This window comes from Schistocerca gregaria, chromosome 11 (genome assembly GCF_023897955.1).
Source record: "Schistocerca gregaria isolate iqSchGreg1 chromosome 11, iqSchGreg1.2, whole genome shotgun sequence".
Taxonomy (NCBI): Eukaryota; Metazoa; Arthropoda; class Insecta; order Orthoptera; family Acrididae; genus Schistocerca; species Schistocerca gregaria.
The window spans coordinates 54,311,928-54,335,637 of record NC_064930.1 but is presented as its reverse complement, the minus strand read 5'-3'; the positions used below and the strand labels follow the sequence as shown (position 1 = coordinate 54,335,637).

The window sequence follows — 23,710 nt, the reverse complement described above, 5'->3', positions numbered from 1 at the left end:
TGAACTGGCTGTAATAGTAATTTAACACAAAATTTCATTAAAAAATAAGAATAATTACCCCTTTAGAAGCAAGAATTACAGTAAAACTTCCCCTGTTAATTCATTCTTCAGAAAACGAAACCAAATTTGTCATGTGAGGAAGATAGCAAACCCTGTTGCTCTCGTCTGTAATTGATTGATTTTGTCTGTGAATGGTCAATCATGATAGAGAGCATGATCCTTACTTCAGGTTACAGTGTGTTAGCGATGATACATTGCCTCACATCTTCGTTACGCATCGCCACATGCTATGATACTGTTACTGTGGGCTAAGATTTTGTATTTCACTGTACACACACCTAACGCTCGAGCAGGTGTGTCTATGTTTAAAGTGCACAATCCGTTAATAACACCATCTCTTGCCACTCCAGTGTTGGTGGTGTTCTCTTTCTAAAAATAAAAATAAAAGAAGTTTTGCGAACTCATACCTATTCCTTCATTATTGCTTGAATTAATACAATGCTGTCGTCCATCCAAATGAACAGCAATTACATACAATAAACAATGAGCTAGGTGAGAAAATAAAAGTGTGATCCGTGCAATAGAATGACCTAGATTCAGAGTTAGTGGCGCAATGCCAGACTGGGGCAGTTGTAAAAGATAATCAGTAATCAAATATGTGATTGGCAGGGATGTGATGCAGCTGCACTGTTTAATGCTTTTAGTGGGTCATTACTGTGGGGTAACACTTGCATGGGGCCACAGTGTGATAGAATGAAAGTTTGTTTTAGTAGTGTTTGACTAAACAGTGATTTAGCTCATATAATGTAAGTTCATTTTATCATTGTTTAATTAACTAAAATTAAACTATGATTTTGCTCATACATATTTATCTTGCTAACATAAAGACAGCTGTTCCTTACATATGTACAAAGTATGCCACACACTTGCTCATTCTGTAAAAAATGGCGCACCCGCTCGAGGATTAAATCTCATTATCTTTAATTGACCTAATGACCATGAAAACTGTGGATTTCATCTATGAGGGTGAGTCAAATGAAAACCATAAATATTTTTTAAAATATTATTTATTGTGCAGAAGTGGTACAAAGCTGTATCACTTTTCAACATAATCTCCCCCACACTCAATGCAAGTCCTCCAGCGCTTACAAAGTGCATAAAATCCTTTAGAAAAAAATTAATTTCATAGTTTGCGCAACCGCTCGGGCACCGCGTGACATACCTCTTCATCAGAACGGAACTTCTTTCCTCCCATTGTGTTTTTGAGCGGTCCAGACATGTGGAAATCACTTCGGGCAAAGTGTGGTGAGTATGGTGGATGTGGAAGACACTCAAAATGCAGGTCTGTGATTGTTGCAACTGTTGTGCAGGCAGTGTAGGGCTTTGAATTGTCACGTTGCAAAAGGACACCTGCTGACAGCAATCCACGTCGCTTTGATTTGATTGCAGGCCACAGATGATTCTTTAGGAGATCTGTGTACGATGCACTGGTGACTAGTCCATCTAGGCATGTAATGCTCCAAAATGACGCCGTTTTCGTCCCAAAAGAGTGTCAGCATAACCTCCCTGCTGATGGTTCTGTTCGAAACATCTTTGGTTTTGGTGATGAGGAATGGTGCCATTCCTTGCTCACTCTCTTTGTTTCTGGTTGGTGGAAGTGAATCCATGTTTCGTCCCCAGTAACAAGGAAGCCATCACCTTCTCATTCAAAGCCCCGAAGAAGATCATCACGAGCATCGACACGTCGTTCTCTCACTTGAGGAGTCAGCTGCCGTGGCACCCATCTTGCAGGCACTACATTTTCAAACTGGAGCACATTGTGCACAATGTGGTGTGCTGACCCGTGACTAATCTGTAAACATGCTGCAGTGTCATTCAGTGTCACTCAGCAGTTTTCCTTCACTACGGCTTCCAGTGCTGCAATGTTCTGTCCAGGCACAACTCGTTGTGCCTGACCTGGACGAGGAACATCTTCCACTGAAATCACACCATTTGCAAACTTCCTACTCCCTTCGTAGACTTGCTGCTGTGACAAACATGCATCACCGTACTGAACTTTCACTACGCAAAAACCAAAAAACAGAACACTTTTCTTCCCAGGTGCAAGTCGCAAGTGGGGCGGCCATCTTTATCCCAATACTGCGACGGTGTGTGCATCTGCACTTTGCTGCCACCTACAGGCCATTCTGCATGCTGTTTTTAGCACACTTACCAACTTAAAGGATAACAACACAAAGTTTTGATTTGTTATTACAAATTTAAGGTTTTCATTTGACTCACCCTCGTACATCTACACTCTACAAAACCATCACGAGGTGCATGGCTAAGGGTATGTTCCATGTACCAGTTACTACGATTTCTTTCTGTTCCGTTCACATACGGAGTGCAGGAAGAATGATTGATTGTTTGAAAGCCTCTGTGCGTGTAGTAATTACTCTAATCTTATCCTCACAATCCCTGTGTGAGCGATATGTAGGGGGTTGTAGTATATCAGCAGAGTAGACTTCCTGTCTTTAAGAGTCTGTCATTTCAGTTCTTTTAGCATCTCTGTGACACACTCTCATGGATTAAACAAACCTGTGACCATTCGTGCTGCCCTTCTTTATATCCCCTATCAGTTCCATCTGGGCAATGGCCTTGTTGCAGTGGAAACACCAGTTCCTGTAAGATCACCTATGTTAAACGCTGTCGGACGTGGACGGCACTTGGACGGGTGACCAGCTGGGCCGCTGTGCGCTGTTGCCATTTTTCGGGGTGCACTCAGCCTCGTGATGCCAATTGAGGAGCTACTCAACCGAATAGTAGCGGCTTCGGTAGAGCGGTGTGTTGACCCCACGCCCCTCCTATCTGCGTCCTCCACTGAGGATGACACAGCGGTCGGATGGTCCCAGTAGGCCACTTGTGGCCTGAAGATGGAGTGCTTTATTAGTTGTATCCAGTATGAATTCCACACGCTTGAGCAATGTTCTAGAGTTGGTCGCATGAGTAATCTCTAAGCAATCTCTTTTGTAAACAGATTGCACCTCCCCAATATTCTGTCAGCAAACCGAAGTCTACCACTGCTTTACCCACGACTGAACCTGTGTGACCATTCCATTTCATATTCCTGCAAAGCATTACACCCAGGTATTTGTAGGAGTTAGTTGATTCCAGCAGTGATTCAGTGACATTATAGTCATAGGCTACCACATTTTTTCCATTTTGTGAAGTGCAAAATTTTACATTTCTGAACATTTGGAGCAAGTTACCAATCTCTGCACCACATTGAAATCTTATCAAGGTCTAACTGAATATTTATGCAGCTTATCTCAGAGATTACTTTTAATATTGTCTGCAAGGTAATTAATGTACAACATGAACAGCAAGGGTCCCAACACAGTTTCCTTGTCACACTCGAAGTTACTTCTATATCTGACGATGACACTCTATACGAGATAATGTGCTGTGTCCTCACTGTCGAAAAGTCCTCAATCCAGTCACAGATTTCACCTGATACTCCATGATACTTTTGACAATAAGCATAAGTGGGGTACTGAGTCATACGCTTTTCAGCAATCGAGAAACACTGCCTGTACCAGGTTGCCTTGATCCAAAGCTTTCAGTTTATCACGTGAGAGAAGTGCAAGTTGGTTTTCAACTGATCAATGCTTTTGAAAACCTTGCTGGTTGGCATTGAGGTGGTCATATTCTTAAAGATACTTATTTCATTCATCTTTTCAGTTATATGAGTCTTAAATTGGGGCAATTCTCCTGGGCTTTTCTTTGTAAAGGAACATTGAAAGCTGAGCTAAGCTCCTGTCACATTCACTAGGGACTGGACACTAACTGTGGCACCAGTAACAACCTTTACATATGACTTGAATGTTTTCAACATTTCGCAGTCCTATCAGCAACTGTATAAATATTAATTTTAATGACAAACAGTCTCAGTTGCACCATTTACCTAGGTTTCAGTCAGGATAACCCAACCTTCTTCAGAATAAAAGTAACTAACGTTTGTCTGTAGTGGACTTCGTCAAGCTAAAACTACATAGCCATAAATTATCATCAGACTGTAAAAACTTACCTGGAACTGCGTCAACCCACTTCGGAACCGCGATGCGGCAGCCACGAGTGCTATACCGGAACTGACCGTAGCATCATGAGGCCCGCCTAGGCGTACTCAATACCTTGCGCCTGCACATAAACTGTATGATAGTTACCTGTTGGGACAAGACGCGAACTTAACTCCTGACCTTGAATTTACTAGTAGAGTGAAATAAAAGGTATAGCTGAGGAAAAGGGCGTATATGTTATCCTGTGCAGAACGTACTTAGATCGACTGTCTTAACATTTATGAAGTATTCATTGGTCATTATATGAGGAAGACATGTGCTTACAATGTATGGCCTGTCTACGAAAGTTTTGTGCTTAAGCATGAAGTTTAATCACCTACAAAGGACTTAGGAGTGGGAAGAATAATATAAAGCTAACATCGTAATTATTATGACTAGATCTAGAAATTTTTAAGACTTAATTGTTAGCAGTTGCTTAGCTATGTTAAAAACATATGAACATCCTATTAACTGAGCACACAAATGGTCATGATTGAACTTATGAACAAGTCTATATCTAATCTGTAACATCCGGAAATATGGGCCATATAAAATAGATGGTCGTTATTCAAGATTAGTATATTTGATCTGAAATGGTCTAGAATCAAGTCAAAAACTAATGCACATGCCTGATTGAGCTTCTTGACGAAGTTATGGCTATGAGTTGCAGAAAACATTAAAGTAGGGGATAATGTGGCGGCAATCAGATACTCTATTTGCCTTCATGGAGGTGATCCACACACATACTCTAAAAACTGTGTATGGAACACTGCCATCATAATTCCGGCTTGGTGACCACTGCCATTGAACTTAGGGAATGACAGCTGAATTATGTTTAAAGCCAAAGTGTGACTTGGCGAACATCGCTCCAGTCAACACACTTAAAATAATTGACCGACATAGGTCAATATGTACTACTTTTTTGCCCAATCAGCAACAGTGTAATGTTGATGTCTTTACACCAGTCAGTGATGCCATAATTTACCTATGTCAGTACTTTGAAAAACATGTAATAGACAAGCAGGCTTGTGTGGAATAGAATATTGAGCAAAATTTAATAGTATGTTGTGTGTAACAGTCACTAAATATTCGTGCCATCCAGCGACTTCATCTCTGCAGAGAGAATTTTCTCCTAGGCAAGAGAAATAAATAATGAAAAACGCAACAGACTAAGGGAGAAGGATTTAAGTACCTTACTTTTTATAAAACAAAGTTTTTGTACCTTGTAATGCTGTATTTTAAACAATAGACTGAAGGACAGATATTAAATACGTTACTTTTTATAAAACAAAATTTGTATACCTTGTATTGTTGTATTTAAAACCATAAGGAATTTTTAGAAAGTTATTTTTAATTTGAAATACATGCACAAAATGATATATTGATTGTTCTTAAAAATACTATCAATAATATCGCATGTGTCAACTATTGATGTTAAATAAAACTAGCAGAAGGACCTATCGAGGGAAAGAATTGTCAGGGATGCCCGAGGATGTCATACGTTTAGCAGATTAGGAATGATGTGGAGTGCACCACGTATGTGAAAATGAAGAAGAATATTATGAAAAGGAAAGTTGCCACTCACCATGTAGCGGAGATGCCAAGTCGCAGATAGGACGGAAAAAAAACAACCTGTCACAAATAAAGCTTTCGGCCAGTATAGTAGATCACCTTCTCCTTTTTACCGTAATCTACTATACAATTTTATCCCGCCTATATATACTCAATAATACGTAACCCACTTCCAAACCATAACAAAAAAAAAATTTTTTTTTCCCACTTTTCAACACTACCGCTGCTATAAAATCTACCGTTTCTAGTTCACAAACAGTTCCTTTCACCTATTAAACAACCATTCCGGCTAGTTCTAATAACTTTCGCTTTATTTCCATTTCCGTTTTACCCACATCACTGATCATTTTTAGCCGCTTCCCACAGGTTTTAACGTCATTATTTCTTCATCAGACAATTGTTAGCCTCATTTTCATAATCTGCCACCACAAAACCACTCCTTTTAATACATTTACACGTAATTTTTTCGAAATTTTCCCGAATTTCTCCACCCTTTAACTTGGTTTGGCGGCAACACAACCATCTAAACTTTGTCTACCAACCCAAGTTCACCACAGGATCAACATAGCTCAGCTTTAGCCAACCCTTTTCCGCCTTTTTTCACACCAGATCTCCAGTTGCTTTCTAGTTCACCTTTATCTCTCCCCATATATTTTTATTTTCACTTTCATTTCAGCCTAATGTTACACTTTCCATCTTCTAATACCATGTCACCCTCATAACACCCCCACAATGACCCCATTAAGTTTTATTTACATTCCCTCCGCAAACATGCCTTCGCCCTAGCCAGATTACGCTCCCATATTTTATTTTCTCAGGCTTGTCTGACATTAGGCATTACCTCCAAAGGCCTCACACTTAAAGTTCCCATCTCTGGCTGCAACCCTTCTTTCCATCAGTTCCTATACCAGTTCCAAACTGAACAATCCATTGCCCTCACCCACCTAATCCTTCACCTACAAATCAACTCAGCCAATGAACACACCCGTCAACTCCTATCCTTAATAAAAGTCCTCAATCTTTCCTTTCCGACATCCACACCGGCTGTTCAGAGCATCCTCCTACAGGCCAACGGCAAATTGGAACAGCATGCCACCCTCCACCTCAAAAAACTATCCAATCTCCTAGTTTCCCACCTCCGGAAAGGCAACTCACTCAATCTTCACAACATTTCCAGCAAACCTCAACTTCCTCTCATTGCACACAAACCTAGTCTCTCCCATCTACTCAATCTCCCACTTCCAGCTCCACTCCCTCCAAAACCTCAAAATTCCAATCAACACAATCTGGAACCACAACACCCTAATTCATATCCTCCGTCATATCCAAAGGCCTCACCTTCAGCCCCACTCCCAGATTCAACCAAACAGCCCTCGTCAAAGATTTACTGTCCTACACTCATACTCTCTGCTGGAAATATCACTTTGCCACGAAGAAAAATGATCCTAATCCTACTCCTAATGATCCAACTCCCCAACACACTATCCAAATTGAACCCTGCCTGGAACAGTTCCGTCCTCCGTCACAGTGGGACCCACCTCCTCTTCCTCAAAATCATCCTCTCGAAACCTTCCAGGAATTTCTGACTTCCAGCCTTGCCTCTCAGTCCTTCTTAAGAAACATTAATCCTACTCCCAACATCACCAATGCTGAAGTCCAAGCTATCCGTGATCCGAAGTCTGACTGATCCTTCGTCATTCTTCCGGCGGACAAGGGTTCTACAACCGTGGTACCTGATCGTCCGGAGTATGTGGCTGAGGGACTGCGTCAGCTTTCAGACAACACCACATACAAAGTTTGCCAAGGTAATCCCATTCCTGATGTCCAGGCGGGGCTTCAAGGAATCCTCAGAGCCTTAGGGCCCCTACAAAACCTTTCGCCTGACTCCATCAACCTCCTGACCACCCCGCACCCCTACCTTCTACCTTCTTCCTAAAATTCACAAACCCAATCATCCCAGCCGCCCCATTGTAGCTGGTTACCAAGCCCCCACAGAACGTATCTCTGCCTACGTAGATCAACACCTTCAACCCATTACGTGCAGTCTCCCATCCTTCATCAAAGACACCAACCACTTTCCCGAACGCCTGGAATCCTTACCCAATCTGTCACCCCCGGAAACCATCCTTGTAACCATTGATGCCACCTCCTTATACACAAATATTCCGCACGTCCAGGGCCTCGCTGTGATGGAGCACTTCCTCTCACTCCAATCACCTGCGATGGAGCATTTCCTTTCATGCCGATCACCTGCCACCCTACCTAAAACCCCTCTCCTCATTACCTTAGCCAGTTTCATCCTGACCCACAACTTCTTCACTTTTGAAGGCCAGACATACCAACTATTAAAGGGAACAGCCATGGGTACCAGGATGGCCCCCTTGTACGCCAACCTATTCATGGGTCGCTTAGAGGAAGCCTTTTTGGTTACCCAGGCCTGCCAACCCAAAGTTTGGTACAGATTTATTGATGACATCTTCATGATCTGGACTCACAGTGAAGAAGAACTTCAGAATTTCCTCTCCAACCTCAACTCCTTTGGTTCCATCAGATTCACCTGGTCCTACTCCAAATCCCAGGCCACTTTCCTTGACGTTGACCTCCATCTGTCCAATGGCCAGCTGCACACGTCCGTCCACATCAAACCCACCAACAAACAACAGTACCTCCATTATGACAGCTGCCACCCATTCCACATCAAACGGTCCCTTCCCTACAGCCTAGGTCTTCGTGGCAAATGAATCTGCTCCAGTCCGGAATCCCTGAACCATTACACCAACAACCTGACAACAGCTATCGCATCCCGCAACTACCCTCCCGACCTGGTACAGAAGCAAATAACCAGAGCCACTTCCTCATCCCCTCAAACCCAGAACCTCCCACAGAAGAACCACAAAAGTGCCCCACTTGAGACAGGATACTTTCCAGGACTGGATCAGACTCTGGATGTGGCTCTCCAGCAGGGATACGACTTCCTCAAATCCTGCCCTGAAATGAGATCCATCCTTAATGAAATCCTCCCCAGTCCACCAAGAGTCTTTTCACCGTCCACCTAACCTTTGTAACCTCTTAGTTCATTTCTATGAAAACCCCAAACCACCTTCCTTACCTTCTGATTCCTACCCATGTAACCGCCCCCGGTGTAAAACCTGTCCCATTCACCCTCCCACCACCACCTGCTCCAGACCTGTGACCCGGAAGGCGTACACGATCAAAGGCAGAGCCACGAGTGAAAGCACCCACGTGATTTACCAACTGACGTGCCTACACTGTGAAGCTTTCTATGTGGGAATGACCAGCAACAAACTGTCCATTCCCATGAATGGACACAGGCAGACACTATTTGTCGGTAATGAGGATCACCCTGTGGCTAAACACGCCTCAGTGCACGGCGAGCACATCTTGGCACAATGTTAACACCGTCCGGGTTATCTGGATACTTCCCACTAACACCAACCTGTCAGAACTCCGGAGATGGGAACTTGCCCTTCAGTATATCCTCTCTCCTCATTATCCGCCAGGCCTCAACCTCCGCTAATTTCAAGTTGCTGCCGCTCATACCTCACCTGTCTTTCAACAACATCTTTGCCTCTGTACTTCCGCCTCGACTAACATCTCTGTCCAAACTCTTTGCCTTTACAAATGTCTGCTTGTGTCTGTGTATGTGCGGATGGATATGCGTGTGCGAGTGTATACCTGTCCTTTTTTTCCTCTTAACGTAAGTCTTTCCACTTCCGGGATATATATAATAGAGGGAAACATTCCACGTGGGAAAAATATGTTTAAAAACAAATATGTGACTTAACAAACGAAAGCGCTGGCAGGTCGATAGGCACACAAACATACACACAAAATTCAAGCTTTCACAACCAATGGTTGCTTCTTCAGGAAAGAAGGAAGGAGAGGAGAGGGAAAGACGAAAGGATGTGGGTTTTAAGGGAGAGGGTAAGGAGTCATTCCAATCCCGGGAGCGGAAAGACTTACCTTAGGCAGGGAAAAGGACAGGTATACACTTGTGCGCGTGCACACACAGGCATCCATCCGCACATACACATACTGGTGTACCCATCCCGGGAGCGGAAAGACTCCTTACCCTCTCCCTTAAAACCCACATCCTTTCATCTTTACCTCTCCTTCGCTCTTTCCTGACGAAGCAACCGTTGGTTGCGAAAGCTTGAATTTTGTGTGTATGTTTGTATTTGTTTGTTAGTGTGTCTATCGACCTGCCAGCACTTTCGTTTGGCAAGTGACATCATCTTTGTTTTTAGATATATTTTTCCCACATGGAATGTTTCCCTCATAGTCCAATAACACTCCTTTGTGATACATCTGAAGTCATTAATACTTTCAGAAATGAATTCCTGACACTTAAACCTATACTCGATGTTAACAAATTTCTCTTCTTCAGAAACGCTTCCCTTGCCATTGCCAGTCTACATTTTATATCCTCTCTACTTCGACCATCATCAGTTATTTTACCCCCCAAATAGCAAAACTCCTTTACTACTTTAAGTGTCTCATTTCCTAATCTAATTCCCTCAGCATCACCCGACTTAATTTGACTACATTCCATTATCCTCGTTTTGATTTTGTTGATGTTCATCTTATATCCTCCTTTCAAGACCCTATCCATTCTGTTCAACTGCTCTTCCAAGTTCTTTGCTGTCTCTGACAGAATTACAATGTCATCGGCGAACCTCAAAGTTTTTATTTCTTCTCCACGGATTTTAATACCTACTCTGATTTTTTCTTTTGTTTCCTTTACTGCTTGCTCAATATACAGATTGAATAACATCGGGAGAGACTACAACCCTGTCTCACTCCCTTCCCAACCACTGCTTCCCTTTCATGTCCCTCGACTCTTAATAACTGCCATCTGGTTTCTGTACAAATTGTAAGTAGCCTTTCGCTCCCTATATTTTACCCCTGCCACCTTCAGAATTTGAAAGAAAGTATTCCAGTCAACATTGTTAAAAGCTTTCTCTAAGTCTACAAATGCTAGAAACGTAGGTTTGCCCTTCCTTAATCTAGCTTCTAAGATAAGTCGTAGGGTCAGTATTGCCTCACGTGTTCCAATATTTCTACGGAATCCAAACTGATCTTCCCCGAGGTCGGCTTCTACTAATTTTTCCATTAGTCTGTAAAGAATTCGCATTAGTATTTTGCAGCTGTGAGCTGTGACTTATTAAACTGATACTTCGGGAATTTTCACATCTGTCAACACCTGCTTTCTTTGGGATTGGAATTATTATATTATTCTTAAAGTCTGAGGATATTTCGCCTGTTTCATACATCTTGCTCACCAGATGGTAGAGTTTTGTCAGGACTGGCTGTCCCAAGGCCGTCAGTAGTTCCAATGGAATGTTGTCTACTCCGGGGGCCTTGTTTCAACTCAGGTCTTTCAGTGCTCTGTCAAACTCTTCACTCAGTATCGTATCTCCCATTTCATCTTCATCTACATCCTCTTCCATGTCCATAATATTGTCCTCAAGTACATCGCCCTTGTATAGACCCTCTATATACTCCTTCCGCCTTTCTGCTTTCCCTTCTTTGTATAGAACTGGGTTTCCATCTGAGCTCTTGATATTCATACAAGTGGTTCTTTTTTCTCCAAAGGTCTCTTTAATTTTCCTGTAGGCAGTATCTATCATACCCCTAGTGAGATAAGCCTCTACATCCTTACATTTATCCTCTAGTCATCCCTGCTGAGTCATTTTGCACTTCCTGTCGATTTCATTTTTGAGATGTTTGTATTCCTGTTTGCCTGCTTCATTTCCTGTGTTTTTATATTTTCTCCTTTCATCAATTAAATACAATATTTCTTCTGTTACCCAAGGATTTCTACTAGCCCTCGTCTTTTTACCTACTTGATCCTTTGCTGCCTTCACTACTTCATCCCTCAAAGCTACCCATTCTTCTTCTACTGTAATTCTTTCCCCAATTCCTGTCAATTGTTCCCTTATGCCCTCCCCGAAACTCTGTACAACCTCTGAATCTTTGTTTATCCAAGTCTCATCTCATTAAATTCCCACCTTTTTGCAGTTTCTTCAGTTTTAATCTACAGCTCATAACCAATAGATTGTGGTCAGAGTCCACATCTACCCCTGGAAATGTTTTATAATTTAAAACCTGGTTCCTAAATCTCTGTCTCACCATTATATAATATATCTGAAACCTGTCAGTATCTCCAGGCTTCTTCCATGTATACAACCTTCTTTTATGATTCTTGAACCAAGTGTTAGCTATGATTAAGTTGTGCTCTGTGCAAAATTCTACCAGGCAGCTTCCTCTTTCATTTCTTAGCCCCAATCCATATTCACCTACTACGTTTCCTTCTCTCCCTTTTCCTATTACCGAATTCCAGTCACCCATGACTATTAAATTTTCGTCACCCTTCACTATCTGAATAATATCTTTTATTTGATCATACATTTCTTCAATTTCTTCGTCATCTGCAGAGCCAGTTGGCATATAAACTTGTAGTACTGTAGTAGGTGTGGGCTTGGTATCTATCTTGGCCACAATAATGCATTCACTATGCTGTTTGTAGTAGCTTACCCGCATTCCTATTTTCCTGTTCATTATTAAACCTACTCTTGCATTACCCCTATTTGATTTTGTGTTTACAACCCTGTAGACACCTGACCAGAAGTTTCGTTCCTCCTGCCACCGAACTTCACTATTTCCCGCTATATCTAACTTTAACCTATCCATTTCCCTTTTTAAATTTTCTAACCTACCTGCCCGATTAAGGGATGTGACGTTCCACCCTCCGATCTGTAGAACACATTTTCTTTCTCCTGATAACGACATCCTCTTGAGTAGTCCCTGCCCGGAGATCCGAATGGGGGACTATTTTACCTCCGGAATATTTTACCCAAGAGGACGCCATCATCATTTAATCATACAGTAAAACTGCATGCCCTCAAGAAAAATTATGGCCGTAATTTCCCCTTGCTTTCAGCCGTTCGCAGTACCAGCACAGCCAGTTCGTATTGGTTATTGTTACAAGGCCAGATCATTCAATCATCCAGACTGTTGCCCTTGTAACTACTGAAAAGGCTGCTGCCCTTCTTCAGGAACCACACGTTTGTCTGGCCTCTCGACAGATACCCCTCCGTTGTACCTATGGTACGGTTATCTGTATCGCTGAGGCGCGCAAGCCTCCCCACCAACGGCAAGGTTCATGATTCATGGTTCATGTATTTATGAACTAGAAGCCCATATAAAAAAGATTTAGCAGTAGGAAATGAAGCAAACTATATTTCTGAATTCTTTTTTATCAGACAGTATGAGCGCTTGCCAAAATATAAACCTTATATGCTTAAAATGTATTTTCACACAGTTTACACTATATTTTAAAAGTTCTCTCGAAACTGTAAAAGAGAGTTTTCACTGTATACTGAAATAGAACTGATGTAAATAAATTGACATTTAAAATTATCGCTGTATACCAATGATGTCACAGCTAGAAAGTATAGAAAAGTTGCCAGTAGTATTTCTAACATGACATTGAGTGATCTACACTTAATTGTCATGCAAAAAGGTGCTTAGTAAATTGAAGATTTCAGTTTCTGTAGACTTTTTGCTAAATTAATAAGATAGTAAATCACAGAAAGTGACGTCGATATAAAAGGTATCGTGTGATAAATTATTCAGTGTTCTTATTACAAATCATAAATGTCATAATCTTTTATGAAGTTTCCTTTTTAATAATATAGATACATGTTTTTCATTCCGCTAACTTACATTAAACACAATAATTTTACATTTTCAAAGGATGTTGAAATTTTCCCACATGTTTTTCGCATCTTTACTTAGTTGAGTAAGCTATACAGTGGTTGTTCTTCCTTGATACTGATCTCTTCACAAATATTTGAGTCATTTATATACCAGTGAGCAATGAAGTATCCAGCAAGTGCATATTTTTATATCACATTATTAAATTTTTCCATTCAGTTCACACTCCACCAACTCCTCTTTGTCAATAAACCTGTCCATACTGTTGTGTACCATTGTTTCCTCTTAACTAACACTGGCAGAAAAACAAATCCAAAAACAGAACTATGCAGTACTGGATGCAAATTTGAGGGTGGAGAGAGAGGTCGGCAGATGGAACAAAATTTGTTTCCAGACAAGACACACATACTATTGTGCAGCACATATGCAGAGATAAGTCGTCGCAAGGAATCAGATGAGATGCAATGACTCTATAACACTGTATATCCTACAATTGATCACCTCCTAAACTACCCTTCCTGTGTGGGTGAGCTCACTTTGTATTTTCAAATGAGAGCCACCAGTTGTATCACACATTCATGTTACATACCAAAAAATATGTACAGTTTACTCAAATTTTACTTTGCCATTAATGGAATGTGGCACTGTAATCGCAACTATCGACTGTGGCTGTTTTTGCAATTAATCACTGATGTATTTGATTCTACATTTAATTTGTGATGTAAATGTTAATCTTTGTGTTTGAACTGTCGGTATTTATGTTCAAAACTTAATGTAGTACTGCAAATTTTATGGTATTGTACAGTCCGGTTGCCGTTTCAGGGTTCGTTTAGAAACTACCTTTAGAATGAACCGGGATTGGTGGCGTAGGTGGGATAGTTTTCTGTCCGTCAGGATGCTCGATATCGGTGAGTCCCTTTGCCTCTCACCATTAGGGGTCCACCTCCGTAGCATAGCGATAGCTTTACCACCTACCACACAGGAGGCCCGGGTTCAATTCCCAGCAGGGAACAGGATGTTGTGTGTCCTTCATCATAATTTTCATCATCATTGACCTGCAAGTCGCCGAAGTGGTGTCAACTAAAAGGGACTTGCAATACAGTGGCCGAACTCACCCGCACGGGGCTTCCCGGCAGACAATGCCACAGGATCATTTTCATTTCACCATTAGGGTCCTCGATTTTGGCGAGTCCCCTTGCCTTTCACCATAGCGGTGTTCTATTCCGGTGAGTATCCATGGCAAGTGTACTTGTCATTATCAGTTCGTGGACATTTACCGTTATTACAACAGTTGTGGTTTGTATTCAGCTGGTAGCTGCATAGCAGCCAACGGCAGTTGGATAAAACGTACTGAAATCTGTCACCCTGATGGTGAGGTTTAAGGCGGCTTCCAGAATTGAGCACGATCTGGGGATTCGCCACAGTCAACCCCATAGTGAACTAAAAACTAAATTACCATACAAGTAGCTTATTTGCCAGAAATGTCAATATCTAGCCATATTATTTGTACTGTGCAATCATGTTTGCAACAGTCAATGACGTTTGAACATAAGCATCAAGCGTTAGAACACAAAGGTTTATCTATACATTTTAAATGAAATGTAGAAACAGATTTGAGGGTTTTTAATTCCAGAAACAGGCACACTTAATATTTGTCAATTACAGTGCCATCTACTATGAATGGCAAAGTATAGTTTGAGTAAATTGTATGTATTTTTTGGCATAGAATGTGAATGGGTTCAATTTTTCTTATACTTGTTGAGGACTTCTCGTATGATATTGTCATTAATTGTTATTGTTGCTTTTTTTAAGTAAAAAAAATATAGTTTATTCTGATTACACAAGCACATGGCTCAACACTAACTGCTGTACTTCATAACCCAAAGAAAGTTGGTGAAAAGTTGTTGGTAACAATTTTTGTTTCTTTGTTGCAGGGTAAAATCAGATGAAGACAGTGGTTATCTGGGTGGAGTTCTGACAGTACGGAGAAATGGCTGCAACTTTTCCTGTGCACCGGTTTGCAAAATTGAATACTGTGCACGAGTACGATTTCTGGTGTACATGGCAGTGTGCATTACATCATTTTGCGGCCAAATTATGCTTGTAGCTTTTTCACCCACCGTGATTTTGTAAAGTCTCTCTTGTCTAAGGAATAACTGTTGTGTTGTTAATAAGAAAAAGAACAACAATTATCTCTGGAGTAAGAAAAAGAACAATAATAATACATGGAAGTGACAAAAGGATATGTTCCAGTGTGTGCAAGTTTTCTCTTTCATTTGTTAATTCCACTACTCTATTGTACATGACAGGCAGTGTCATACCTTATTTTCTGAGCAGGACTGTAATTTTGAGATGGAGATGTAGATTCTAAAAACTGCTTATGCATACAGAACTAACATTATAAGTTACTTATGACACACACTGAGCTATAATTTCCTGGTATAGTAATGCTGAGATATTTCTTAATCTGTATTCAGTTGATATACTGGGTATACAGCTACTGTATCAGCATAATGCTACAGGTTTATATTCCATTTGTGTGTGTGTGTGTGTGTGTGTGTGTGTGTGTGTGTGTGTGTGTGTGTGAAGCAATCAGCGACCTCTTCTGTCAGAGGAAACGTGTTCTTTGCAAGCATATTCTTTTCTCGAGCAATTTTAGAGGAAGTGAGTGCTTTCTGGAAGCAGACATTAAGTATCAGACTGTGTTAACGTTTTCTGTTAAATTTCCAACGAGCTGATGTGGTTACGGGAGCAGTATTCCTGTATCAAACTTTGGCCTTTCGTAAACTATCATGAGATCTGTTTCCTGGACCTCACCCTTTTTGACAGTTTCGAAACTCTGCCTAAGGGCCTGCCAAATAAATTGAACCCCTCAGAAAGGTTCACCGATCAAAATCTGAGACACTGTCGGCAATGTACTGCAGTTCGTACCCAAACTTCGGTTCGGCATACGACGTACATTTCCCAGCAGTCACTAATATCCTGGGAAATATACCAGGTGTCTTTCACGAGAGTCATCAGATACATTTTCTCCGGTGTTTCTGCAGAAATTTACAATTTCGTTTTTGCATTGCGTAAATGGAGTTAGCCCAAACAATTGCTGCTTGTCACGTCTTTCAGACTCGTACGGGTCATGACAAGTGGTATGTCTCTCAGCTCAATATAATTCATTCAAAAGTGAACTGTGAGAAATGCTACAGTCACGGGTGTACAAAAATTGTAAGCTATTATACAGTTTAGACAGTTAGGACTGCTATTACGGGGGGCAGGTGACGACGAAACACAATTTGATACAACTAGTGACGCATTTTTAATCATCTTTGTAATATGTTTAGTCATCCAGCAGTTTTGTCTCGTCTGTCAAATGCATATCCCACATCTTGTCACCTTCCCATCACTTTGTTGCATGCCAGAGAACAGAAACTCACATAGAAGACGCTTCCTTTTACACCAGGAGCACGCCGATTATTTGCACTCCTCCTCTGACAGATCAAAAAGATGACAGAGGAGGGGGAGGGGGGGGGGGGAGAGAGAGAGAGAGAGAGAGAGAGAGAGAGAGAGAGAGAGAGAGAGAGAGAGAGAGAGTAGATTTTCAACTGTACCACAAAAGTCACTCTCAATTACAGCTGTATTTGGAATTGATTAGCAACAGTGAGAGTAAGTTCAGCAAGCACAGGCATTTGCCTGCAGGGAAACAGTGACCTATAGAAATGGGAATTGTAGAGCTGTCACAAGTCACATGTAATGTTTTCCTTGAGTACTTCCTTCGTCCTTTGTACTGAAATGAAAGGGTACAGATTATCTACACACGAAATGAGAACCTACTGATACGTGGCATCTGCGCGAGCTGCAATTCTTCTGCTGATGCCTGAGAGTACATTCACCAACTAATTGTTCTCGTGCATAGTCTGCTTCAGGATTGAGAAACTTAGGAAATTATATCAAATGGAAAATTCCCATGAGAAAATGATAAGAACACAGAGACAGAATTGCAGGTCGGTGCTTAGCACAGCGAGGCAAAAATAGAGTGCTGCCAATGGTCACAAAACAAAATTACACACACTATACTAATTTTCAAAACTAATCTGTCTTTCCTCCCTGAGGAAGAAACGAATCATTTTGAAAGAGAGGATGGTGGCCAACTTTACTTACACGTATGTGTGTTTTGACATTACTAAACATTTTGCCTCCTGCGAAGGACAGTACGTGTCTTATTATTTGAAAGACTAGCTAATGTATGTCATCAAAAGGAGCGAAGCTTTCTTTTTGTGGTACATCTTTTATTTTTTATTTGTTCCTCTTTCATTTTGTTGGTGTGCTGTTCCCTTCCTTTGCTGTACATATTTACACTTGTGGCTAGTGCCCAATGTGTTCTCCAGCAGTAATTTCTGTGGAACTAATTACTATAAGCTATGAAGTCCACATCTCGTCTATTACATTGGAACATTCACATATCATTCCTTGTATTTTTTGTGTTCACATTTAACGTATTGCCTGCTCCTTTCTATCGTTCCTCCCAACTTTCTCCCATCTGAAAACGCAGTCTTGAGTTTTAAAAATGTGTAATTCAGTGATCCGTAGTAAGCTTTGCTGTCAGACCTACCACAGTTCAGTACTGGGAGTGGTCTGTTTGCCTGTCATAATCATAGTTAGACAATTTTAGATTGGTTGTATTAGACATGGGGTTGTGGGAAAACTCTTTCTGCTGACTGCTCTTTCTCAAGTGTGTATGGCAAATGTGTTTCCCTAAGTGAATTATCTGGTGTACCAATTTCACACAAAGTGTAGTTATTATGTGTATCCAAAGATGGTCAGCACAACATGGTTATATTTGTAAATATATAATTAATTATTTTGTCTCACTGTATTTCTCACATGTAAATATGTTGTTTATTGGAGAGAATATATATATTTAGTAGCTGTATTGAGAATTTCTTTAGGGGCATGACATATATAGATTAAAAATACAAACTAGAGCACTTTTTTCAGATTATTGGAAAAAGCGTTACGTACATTTTATAAATGTGATTATGCCTAAAATTGATGGAAATTGAGGCACAAAATTATGTTGCTGCAAAGGCAGTAAGGCATTTATTTTCAAAATGTCATTTAATTTAATAAGCGTGCGATAAAGTACACAATAATGATTTTGTACGAGACTTCCCAGTGCTCGGCAAGAGTTTCATCGAGTCGGGATAAGTCGCCATTTGATAAATGCTTCTGGAGGTTGCCGTGCAGGTTTTCTGTTTTACTGTTGTAACACGTGACAGTACTGAATGAATAAAACATTGCATTGGGGCAAAAAAAAAAAAAAAAGGCAGGAACTGCAGTTTTTCGACAAGATATCTTTAAGCTAGTTACTCCCGTAAACACCAATAATCTTAACAGAACATTTTCGGTGTTCATTGCTGATAGGCTATTAAGGTTCACAGATAGCATTATATGTTCTGGAAAGTAGGTCACGTTTTGCACTATAATGAAGTAAACCAGTCCTAAACTAGTGAACAATTTATTTTTTGGGAGGCCCATATCGATAAGTGTTATGAACATATTGTGAACGTACGAGGAAGTGACGTCAAGTGTGTGAAATAGCAGGCATCTCACCCTACAGGAGCATTTATTTTAAATGTGAGTTTTGTATGTCAGAATGTTTGAACGTGATGAAATATGTTCATGCTCTTAAATGTCTGTATACAAATAAAAGTCGTTTATGCATTAAGAAAAATTCTCATTGAGAAGCAGTTTGTTTTGGGAAAACTCATTTCAATTTCATAATTTTCTGCCCAGTGTAACTTAATTGTAATGGAATATGAATATTTATCACAAGAAATTTGTCGTGGAATATGTGTGATACAATTTCGATAATATTGTTTGTGGGAGAGGTCTCAAATTTTACTCTTACATATTGGCAGAACCTTGTGAAAGATATGGATTCCAGTTTACCAAAACAATCTGTTTATTTTCTCAATTATTCACACATATATAGAACAAGTGGCAAAATGTGTATTGGTAGTTTCAGCTGTAATGTGCATTTTGTCACAGTGCACGTCTGCATTAAATTTGCCTGACATTATGTGCACATTTAAGTGATATTTATTACATTCTGAGCGTATGAAGCTTTCAGACAATACTGGATCCTATGTAGAAAAGAGTGCCGCACTTCTTCTTTTTATGGGAGTATATCTCCAAGTATTATGTAAATTTTTACACAAACGATTTCTGAAGTGTGTGAGTTTTTGGCAAACATTTTTTTACCGAGCAAATTCTCAAAATTATGTGCGTCACATAGGCACTGGGAATCTGCCTAGTCAACAGTTTGATATTATAAAACTTGAAAGCTTCATTTGCCTCAGTAAATTGGCTTGTTAATTAGATTGTCTGGTGCAGTATTTAATTGGCACCAGTAACATTTTTTATTTGGTGTGCGGGTGTACTTTGGCCTATGTACGAATTAACTGTATACACACACTTGCATTGCCCTTATGCCTCAGTATGTGTCACTTAACCTTCTGGCACAAAAACTATGTATCTGATACAATTCATTCCCTGTGATGTTGTCAGGGTAAGGAAATGGTCATAACTTGTCTAAAGAATGGAGAGTTTAAATACATGGTTTGCTGTTTATTTTCCATCATTCCACTAGGGGCATCCAAAAATTGAATAGATGCTATAATAAATAGGTAGATTCTTTGGGCAAATTCCCTTTGATCCAGCACGGAGAATGGAAGTGTGTTCCAATATTTTACAGAGACTAGTCATAATGCCTTAGGGATGCAAAGTACCTGTCTTCTAAACAATTTTGCTTTTAATTGTAAATCTCAACCTTGGGTCAAAAGATTGTGTGACCTGATGCTGAAATATGTAATAAAACAGCCAATATTTTAATGCTGCATTGTAGTAGTGGAGACAATTTAATGTTTAGGGTATATACCTGTGCAGTTTGAGGCACACTCTGCAACAACTTTCGTGCATACTGTTATGACTTAATTTTCGCCATATATTTTCCTTTTTCATCATCAGTTTCTTGTATTTATCTACCCACCTTGTCAGCATGTTTACTTCTTTTGTACAATTAAGTCTGCCTCGACACTGGAGATAGTTAGGAGTTTTGTGTCCTATACACTGACTGTTCCACCCTAATGTGATACACAGATGTCTTTAATTGTCTGTATTGTTATTTTGGTCTCACTGTTGCTCCAAGAGCCACCTTCTGCAGTTTCTGTTGTCACAATTTGTAGCAGTCATTTGTACAGTTCCCCCTTTCTCTTGGAACTCAAACTGTGTTCTTGTACCTTGTGCACTCTATGCTGATTTTTTTTTTTTTTTTTTTTTTTTTTTTTTTTTTTTTTTTTTTTTTTTTTTTTAATGGTACACTCAGTTTTTCTTTCCTAATTGAGCTCATTGTTTTTTGGATTGTAGTTCTGATGCTCACAATTTACTTTTGCTTCTTTTCAAAAAGAACTGTTAACTACCACAAAACTGTGGAGTGAACTGAATAGGTAGCAAATCTGCAGAAGAAATTTTTCAAACAAGGAAGGTTTGCTCTCTGAAAAGCAATATTGCCATTTTTAGATGTCAAAATTGTTTTTCCTGAAATTGATGTTTTATTCCTCAGGCAGTGAAAGGAAAAATGTGTGTTAAGCCACACCCCATTCCTATCAGGATCTGTTCTTGTTCAATGAGCTTTCCAGGTATTTTAGTCTGTTTTGTCCAGTTGTATTTTTATGCGCAGTTCTCCTCACCTGATGCTCTAGCATCAGCACGACATGTGAAAAGCTGTCGCTTCTGAATATGCAGGCTGCCTAAAGAATAGTCTCAACGTGCAGCCGAAAATACTCTAGAGCGCTTCTTCTTATTTTTAAGTATCTTATAGCAGTTATGTCACAATAGTGTGACTGTTGGATTTGACAAGAAAATAACATAGAACTGGCGTTCCCCTCTCTGCCATAAAGTGATTTGTGTAGCTGTAACTGGAGTCTTGAGCTGCTTGAAAAAAATTTAGTTTTGCCATGGTGAAACTTCTACATTTGTCTCTTCTGTTACAAACATTTATGCGTGCACTGTTACTATTAAGTGTAGATCAGTGTAAGGTATTCTGGCAGGATAGGCGAGGGATTTTTCACAGGGAATTTAAAACCATTTTATTTCACAATTTGCTTCCATAGTTCGTAGGGAAAAAAGAAATTACAGTTAACTTACAGAACAGAGAATCACCACCACTTCTTGTTGCTCCCAGACAGCAAACACCATCACTGTTTCAGATTTATACTCTACTCCTTGCCTAAGAGTCAAGTCACTTTCGTGTGACATTCCCACATGTTAAACAGTACAGTGAAAAAGTGACACGTGCTCCACCACTTTCAAATATCTCTGAAACTGATGGAATATGGAAATTTTAAATTTAATTGGGCTTCAGCAGCAGTATCAATGTTTTTCAAGCAATTGTGTGATGTTTATAAGTAAAATAATGTGACACTTTAGATGCAGCCTGGTGTTATTTTTTGACAAGATTTCAGTTTTGTTATCTGCGATAAGATATCATTGAAGACAGTACATTGCCAGAGTTGTAGCACACAGCAAAGCAGTTTCTTGTGCATTGATTACACCTTCTTTCTTGTGTTCCAAAATGGTAGTTTCTGGAACAGACCTTTATTTTGAGAAAAACAAAATTTTCCACGTGTCTCTTGCGAGGAGTTGTACCAGTGTTAGCTACAGTATACCACCGTGTACTGAAACAGTATTTTAGGCTCTCTTCTTTTATTCAGACAAACTGGTCACAATTCACCCATCTCTACTCTCACCCCTTCCGTCCTCCAGAACGGTGGTCTTTTGCATTACCTATTTCTAGAGAATTTGCTTCCTAGGTCCGTAGCTTGTAAAGCATTTTTGTGGAAATAGTTGTTCCACTGATACACTTCATTTTATTGTTATTAATCTCTCTGCCAACGCACGCACTGAAACTAAACCACAGCAAGACAGTGTGTGATTTTAAGCATTTCCAATTTAAGAGTGTTTTGAACTCCTCTCAGGTATTCGGCAGGGTGACAGCATCCACATTTTGCCATAAGTTGGCAAGCCGACTCGTCGGCATCCCCAGTAACTGGGCTGGGACTTCCCACAGTCGGCGGTGTCGACTTGCCGAAATATCGCAAAGTGTAGACGACGCTTCCCTTCGGAATAACTGGAGTAGGCAGATGACACTGTCATCACAGACGCACACCTCGAAGTAGTGGCAGGGGCGGTCAGTAGAGGCTCCACATACATCAGTCTGTCTCCATTCTTAAGGCGAGTGTAGGCCAGTGTACATGTTGACATTCTTTTTTAATGTGTTCTGTGTACGCACTGTGGCACAGTGTTCATTTTGGGCAGTGTATGTGTTATGTGCAATAATTCAGCTTTTACACTTGTCCCGAAGAATTGAGTTTAGAGTTTTTAGGGGGAGGTCCCTCTGTTGGGGAATCCAGAAGCTTTAAGACAAAAAAGTCATAAGTGTTAGAAATTTGCCAGATGTACAATTATTTTAAAGGAAAAAGTTTGTTTTACTTTTTTAAAACAATCTTATGTATGTGAATTATTATTTTTTTTATTTTTTTGGCTAGAAAGCTCCTTCATATTTTACACTGGTCAGATGAAATTGTTAGATTTACAGTTTTATACAAACCTTTTGTGATAGTCTGTTTCACTGATAAGTATAGTGTGATGTTTTTTATGCTACAGCTCAGCTGACTCTTCTGAATTCAATGTAATACTGTTACGTTCCTACACTATTTTCTAATTCTGTATAAGTAATAAGTAACAGTGTCTGGAATATTGTAAAGAAGAAATAATAAATGTGAAATATTGAAGGAAACAGTGATTTCAGTAGCTTTTTGTACTAGTATCCACTTCTCTAGTACCTTAATATCCACATGTTGAGCACACTAATAAAAGATTTTTCCATGAGCACTGCACAAAATAGAGTAAACAGGGATCCTGAGCATGTTTTAGGACATCACCAGCAAAAAACAGAAAATAATGAAGACCCTCGGAGGGAGGGGGGATTCACTGTAGGTGATACAGCTGATCTTGTGAAATACTTCTGAATACGTTGTCTGAAAACTGTCTTGGACAACTAGTTTGACACTCCTCGTGCAAAGGAAATGTTTTAGACCTTACAAACAGGCCCGACCTTATCAACAGCTTCAGTATAGGGACCGTGATTAGTGATCACGATGTTGTCATAGTGACCGTGGTTACTAAAGTTAAGAAATCCGTCAAGAATTCCAGGAGAGTGTTTATGCTAGAAAAAAACAGATAAGCAGTTG

General features: G+C 40.1%; 1 protein-coding gene across 2 annotated transcripts in view; it reads left to right on the top strand.

The window, feature by feature from the left end:
• The window catches only part of LOC126295181 (nuclear pore complex protein DDB_G0274915), a 132,064-nt gene extending 108,806 nt beyond the window's left edge, over nucleotides 1-23,258 (top strand). For both annotated transcript variants that reach the window (XM_049987486.1, XM_049987487.1), the window contains exon 14: nucleotides 15,341-23,258. The gene's annotated coding sequence lies outside the window, so the exon portion shown is untranslated. The remainder of the gene's footprint in view (nucleotides 1-15,340) is intronic.
• The last annotated feature ends 452 nt before the right edge of the window (nucleotides 23,259-23,710 follow it).